The sequence below is a fragment of the Lytechinus variegatus genome, chromosome 17 (assembly GCF_018143015.1).
Source record: "Lytechinus variegatus isolate NC3 chromosome 17, Lvar_3.0, whole genome shotgun sequence".
In the NCBI taxonomy this organism is placed as follows: Eukaryota; Metazoa; Echinodermata; class Echinoidea; order Temnopleuroida; family Toxopneustidae; genus Lytechinus; species Lytechinus variegatus.
The window spans coordinates 6,830,737-6,837,955 of record NC_054756.1 but is presented as its reverse complement, the minus strand read 5'-3'; the positions used below and the strand labels follow the sequence as shown (position 1 = coordinate 6,837,955).

At 35.1% G+C, this 7,219-nt stretch overlaps 1 long non-coding RNA gene across 1 annotated transcript; it reads left to right on the top strand.

Annotated features, from left to right (window-relative positions):
* The first annotated feature begins 4,568 nt into the window (after nt 1-4,568).
* LOC121430729 lies at nt 4,569-6,859 on the top strand. Its single transcript, XR_005972058.1, has 4 exons — nt 4,569-4,722; nt 5,187-5,288; nt 5,599-5,667; nt 6,794-6,859. It is a non-coding gene; the product is annotated as an uncharacterized LOC121430729 (long non-coding RNA).
* The last annotated feature ends 360 nt before the right edge of the window (nt 6,860-7,219 follow it).

The window sequence follows — 7,219 nt, the reverse complement described above, 5'->3', positions numbered from 1 at the left end:
TGACCGAGATAATGGCCCTCGGCTTTATCTTGACCGAGTTGATCTCCCCTTTTTATTGAGATCTTTAGGGTTGGAAAATAATGTTTATTTCAGTTATTTCTTCAGACATCGTGATTCATAAAAAAATTGCGCGGTGGCTAAACGTTTCGAGTGTACTCAACGACGTCGCGGTAACGAAAGAGGAGGCTTATATGTGGCGAGGGGGTTTTATGGGTCTCGTCCCGTGACGGGTTTCCCAGGCTATCTGATTGCAGTTAGCCTCTTTCGGGGAGTTTTTTACCGGTGGCTATTGCTATTCGAGTCAGGGTAACGAATAGCAATTTGATGAGATGGTATAGGTAAGTATAGCGCAATGTAGTAAATATAACTTTTAATCGCTAGACTTTGTGTTGCGTGGTCCAGATCAATATTAGTTGTGTGAAGTTGGTTAGAGAAAAAATTGAGTGCTCATAAATGGCACCAGGCTATATTGCCCTCTTAGGAGCGGAGATGTTATTTGGAACGTGTGTACGGGCAAAGCGATTGAATAGAATGACTGGGATGAAAATATGCATAGAAAATAAGTTTTAGAATTTGTTGCATGTGCCAAATACGTAATATAAAAAGAGGAATGATATCAGCATTATTACTATTTGGATGACCTTGGTATATACGGATGTTTGCCATTGGTTTCATACCGGATAAACATAATAAAACCACAGTCATGATCGAAAGCTTTTTGATATTTCTTTATAACCACCTCTTTTGATCACTATATCTTTTAGGATTCAACAATAATGAGCAATTAATTTTGTTTCTCGTTGATGTTTAAAACAAGTATCCTGATCATTCATGCCATATTTAGCTTGGAATGCGATTCAGCTTGCACAGACGGAGGCACGTTGTACTCAAAATACAAGTAAACTGGTAAACAGTATGTAAATATATGTATTCAGATCACTTTTTTTTCTTCCACATGCATGACCCTTGCTGCAACGTACCGTGCGAGAATAAAAAAGCGGTTAAGAATTCGAATGAACAAACGGCGTAAATAAACATTATCTTATTGACATTGGTATCTAAAAATATGATAAACATCGGTTTGTATGAGAAAATTCATGATATTATTGCAAAGAAAAGGTAGATTCTTCCATGTTATAATCGGTGCAATGTCTTTTCGGCAGATCAGTTTTATAGTTTGCCATATACCGTAATTTGGAGATTCATGCATATCTTGGTCTACAAATAGCATTAACAAGACTCGTTGTGTATGTTGTGCCTATATGATTTAGGCCCTACAATGGAACTTCATTATCTACTAGAACTGTAGAATAACAAGAGATAAAGCAACAGGTTGTACATGAAAGAAAGTGATACGCAAAGTGTAGAGGAGAGAGTCGAACTGAATATTTGTGAGATGCATTTTCATGGGTTTCTAGCTTAAATTGATATCGTGGTCATAGAAGAGATTGACGAATCAGGGTAACAGAACTGATAAGAAAGGTGTCTTCTGTGATCTAAGGCTGATGGAGATAAAGACAAACTTTTGTTGACATCAAGTATTTGGACAGTAAAATAGTTCCAATTATGGATATTTGTCATGTTTATCGTTTACTATGGGCTCTTTTTATTTGTATTAGAACATCACTGATAGAAGGCCAGACGATATTTAGTAAGTAACATTGCGCTTTACATAGTCTGCAAAATATTGTATAATAATCGTTCACAGAGAAATGTGTCAGTGACTATAGGGTGTGGACGTGCGGAAGTGTGTGTGTGTGTGTGTGCGGGTGTGTGTGTGTGTGTGTAGGGGGGAATAGATTCTCCCTTTTTATGGGTGCCAAGATAAAATAACACGTTGAGATGGTATACATGGTATATAAATTAAGGAAATCTTTGACAAAAAAATCCAAGTCGTTTATTCTATTATGCAATTAACAGTTGATATTACAAGTGTTGTACAATCTTACGAGAAAATCCTGAAGTGTCATAACAATAGGACTAATAATGACTTTCTAGCAAGAGCCCAGTGGCGTAACTACGGGGGGGGGGCATGGGGGCACGTGCCCCCCCCCATCGGCTGACAAAAAAAAACGGGGAAAAGGAGAAAAAGAGGGAAAAGGGAACAGGGTGGGGAAAGAAGAAATTATTATTCATTATAATGGTATATTACATAATCATGTTATGTTATATTATATTACATAGGAAACATTTTTATCATAACTTTATGAAACATAATTTGCTCAGGGCCTATGATGTCATTGTTCCTGCTCGCATTGTCTGTTTAAAGAGATATATAAACCTGTTGTACGAAAAACTCCCGTGTAAAGTCAATATACACCAAATATATTATTGTTTTATGTATTGACATATGCTTCTGTTTTCATGACTACTTAAAAATTAATGGTTGCCCCATGTTAAGGTCTTAATATAAAACATTTTCTGTCCGTGATTACGTTCGCATCAGTGGAGTGGTGAGGTAAGTCTGCTCTCCGTGAATTCATAAACTCAGTCCTTAAAATGTCCCTTTTCTGATCTGAATATCAAAAATTTTCAGCTCGCGCCTCGCATCATTTGGTTAGTTAAATACGTATAGTCTTAGTGAATTTTTACAAGCAACCTTAGAATGCCCCCGCTTCAGGTCGGAATTATCTAAATTTTCAGCTCGGGCTTCGCGCTCGCAATATTTGATTAGTGAGATGCGTAAGGTAATCATAATTACAATGACTACAAAAAGTGTTTCATGTGTTCAGATGTAATGCCTTCTCAAAACTTCATAGACTTCAGAAACGAGCTGCCCGATACGTTACTAGTAATTTCGATTTTATAAATTATAGTGGGGAACAGATTGTTAAGGATATGAAATGGAGATCTATTGAACAAAGAAGGGATTATTTTTTAGCAAACTTAATGTATAAATGTATTCATGGAATGGCCCCATCTCGTTTATGTAATAATATTGAAATGGTTTGTGAAAGGCATAATGTTAGAACACGTAATTATAATACACTAAATGTTGTTCCCCCTAAACCAAATATTGAATGCTTCAAAAAATCTTTTATGTTCTCCGCCGCACGGGTCTGGAACAATTTACCATACTCACTTCAGAATGCAGTTACAGTAAATTCTTTTAAATCATCCTTTAAAAAAATGTATTTCCTATGATATCATGTCAATTTTAGACTCACAATGGCTGCCACAATAATGACATAATAACCCTTACTTATATTTCATTTGTTGTAACATACAATTCCCCTATTCCTATTTAATATTGATGTTACATTGCTTTTATTTGTAATGATCCTAACCCTTTGATATCTTAGACATACCTTTATAACCGATTGCCATCTTTTAATTTTTTTTTTCTTTTTCACTCGATTTTCTATTGTGCCAGAATTATTTCATTGTTTATTGTTTTTATCAGCGAATAAATTATACAATTAGTAGTATTAAAATTAGTTACTGTTCCTTTTTAATAATTCAAAATATTCTAGTTTGATTAATATTACCATTTAAGTAACAATATTTGTTTATTTATGTTACTAAGTATTGTTATCTTTGATTTAGATTTGACTATATTTTCATGTATGATGTGATGATTTATGTTATTCTTTATGTTTTCATCAGGTCATTGATGAAAAACAGTTTTATACTGATCTTTTGTACCTGATTAAATATGTTCTGATAAATAAATAAATAAATGTAAATATAACAAAATCAGCAAGCGATTGGCACTCGCATTAGATGACTATGGTGATATATTAATACTATTAAGGGATTCCTCAAATATAGTCCTTAAGATCTCCCTGTTTGGGGTCATTACATACACAAATTTCGGCTCGCGCTTCGCGCTCGCATTGTTTAGCGAGACAATACGTAGCATGATTACAAAATCGATTATAATGTCCCTTTTTAGGTCTAAATATAAAAATTTTTCAGCTCGCGCTTCGTGCTCGCATTATTTGATTGCTGTGATGCGTATTTTTATTCATGATTACAATGACTACAAGTGCTTCATTAAAATGTCTCATTAGGTCAGTATACCTGACAACTGAGCGCGCTACGCGCGCTCACTAAGTGACTCAAATTTTTTGCTGGTGCCCCCCCCAATGCCGTGACCCACGGTACGCTACTGCAAGGGCCCTTTATAGTTGTAACCTATAGACACAAACAAATATAGGTGACCCTTTTCCTATCAAAGTACTTGAACAATTAGCTATTGTAATATGGATGGACTGGTTGATTACATTTCTTTTTTTTAATTCCAAATCCAACAGAGATTTACAATGTAAGGCAAAACAATATATTGAAATACTAAACAAATAGAAACATATTATATTCATCTATAACTAGTCTATATAGTTTTATGCCACGTATACGATGACGATGGACAATAGAAAAAATAACAGCTAATGAGTTACAAATCTTCATTTGCAGATGAACACGATGAAGGTTTTATCGGATGCTTCATGGATAACTATATGGATGGGGTTTTACCAGTTCGTATTAACCGGATCATACTTGTACCTACCACTTTCACAGTCGAAAAATGCATTGACGAATGCATTGCTTTAAGCATGGCATACGCAGGAGTGCAGTACCAATCTGAATGCTACTGCGGAGACGCCAGTACAGACTACGATCGCCTGGGTGAACTGCCTCTGGATGACTGCAGAGTGTTCAGATGTCTTGGAAACCAGGATCAATATTGTGGGGGATTTGATGCACTTCTTGTTTACAATAGTAAGTTGATCAATGTTAGTCTTATTATGGTATTTTACAATTCTATCTTGTTAAAATATGTTTGTTATTATTATTGTTAATATTATTATCATTATTATTACTATTATCATTATTTTGATTTGTCACTAACTTCATTTGTATTACTTTACGCAATATCATCGTTGTATATGAGATTTTCAAATTATTTTAAATCACAATTCATACCGTCATACCATTTTCGGCTATCAGAATGAGTTTTTTTTTCAATGTAAATTGTTACCTTCTTGTTTCATTGTTAACTCATTCTCGTTATATAAATTTTGTCTCAATTGAGATATCTCAATTTGTTACGTCTGCAACGTACTGCTCGTGCATTTGCCCTTTGAAAGAAAGAAAAATGATATAGTAATTTCAAAATCTGATAACGGGCCTAAAGGTTGATTAATATCATGAAAATAAGCAAGTCTATGTTGATTTCTATTCAGTAACAGTGATGGCTCCAAACAAACTACAAACAACTACTGCAGAGTTATCATCTACGACATCTGACACATCTTCCCTAAGGACATTTATCACAAATTCAACAGGTATTTATACAAATTAAATAAAGATGAAGATCAAATGCTGTTGTCAGACAGCAGCAGAAGATTATTACCAACATGACAAATGGACAAATTGAACCTTAAAATCCCCAAGTTACAAAAAGCCCCAAAACGAATCGCCCCTTTTAAGAAATTACTGGATCTAAAAATTCATTGTTTACCTTGCTCCACAGGCAAGAAATACGCCTTTATACAAGTATAGCATGTACAATAGGTGCTCAAAATCGGATTCGGTTAAAACTGATAATTTTGGCTGATTTTATCTATGAAAACTGTCTTTTAGTAACTACCACAGAACTATTTCCAACGACATCTGGCTCAACCACCATGAAGACGCCGATGATTCCTGCTATAAATTCAATAGGTAACTATGACAACAAAATAATACAAAATAATAACGTTAAAAATAAATAGTAAAAGATAAATAGATAGCGCAGGCCAACATGTTTTTGATTTTTTGATCACATTTTAACACAAGGTCTGGTCCATTATCATTGTTGGTCATTACGTCATCGAAATGCACTCTATACGACAGGGCAAGTTTTCAAAAGCAAGTAAGGAGAACCTGAAGAAAAACGAGGAAAAATAAACGATAAAAATACTTTTTAGATAAAAAAGTGAAATATTCTCGAGTATGAAAAACTGGATCCACTCACGGTCCAGGGCCCTGTCCAAGGTGGATTATTTTACTGTTACTGGGGGTGCTGAGCATTTTCACAGCACCCCAAGTTACACTAGATAATCCTCCTTGGCAAGGTCCATGCACTCATCCCTGCACAGGATGACAATCAAGAGTAGGGCCTAAAGTATAAAAAAGGGTTTTAATTTTAGGCTCAAATGGAACAAAAATGTACCGAAAAGGCATCCTTTGAGAGAGATTATGGTCACACAGAATGAATGGAGTGGTGGGCGTTCCTAATATAGCAACACACTTTGGCACCACCATTGTTTTTAAGCTTTCATTATTTCAGCAACAAAGATCTACTTACTCTCTTTGTTCTGCTGCTGCTCCTTCCTATGTAATTTCAAAGTCCAGAAAACAGACCGGTTTCAACTCCTTTCAATCTCTTGGCCCCCGTCTTTTGAACAAACTCCCCCGATCTCTTCAAAACCTCTCTTCTCTTAACCTCTTCAAAAAACATCTCAAAACACACTTATATAACCATAAACCTTAACTTGTCTAATGCAATTAACAGCGCTTTGTATCCTCTGGAAAAAGCGCTATATAAATCCAATTATTATTATTATTACTTAAAGTTCTTCTCAAAGCACTTTAAGAATAAAATGTGAGTGTTGTCTCACGCATAGTTGAACCATTCTTAAAATGGACAGTGAAAATATATAGTTCAAGAAATGCAGATAAATTTGAAGTCTACAGGTAATACGAATACGTGTCGTAATTTGAAATTGATGAAATCAGTTAAGAAGTCACATTAATGAAATCTAATAAATAAAATAATCTGTATTTTTTGTTGATCTGTATCATCTAGCTTTGTATGCTGGCCTTGGTGGTGGAGGAGCGTTTATAGCGATACTTATCATCGCAGTCATCGCTATCGACAATTTCAAAAAGCGGTATTTACACGGTCCTTAAGTTTACTTTAATTATAGAGTCACTGCCATAGCAGTATACTGTTCCGCTGTAGCACTTGCGTCCTTTGGCAAGACGTTTATCTATATTTGCCACTCTCCACCCAGATGTAGTAAATGGGAATCCGGTAGGAAGGAATTCCTTAAAGGAAAAGTCCTTCCCAACAAAAAGTTTATTTGAATAAAAAGATAAAAATCCATCTAGCATATCACTGAAAATCTCATCAAAATTCCACTGCCATAGCAGTATACTGTTCCGCTGTAGCACTTGTGCCCCTTTGCAAGACGTTTATCTATATTTGCCACTGTCCATTCAGATGTAGTAA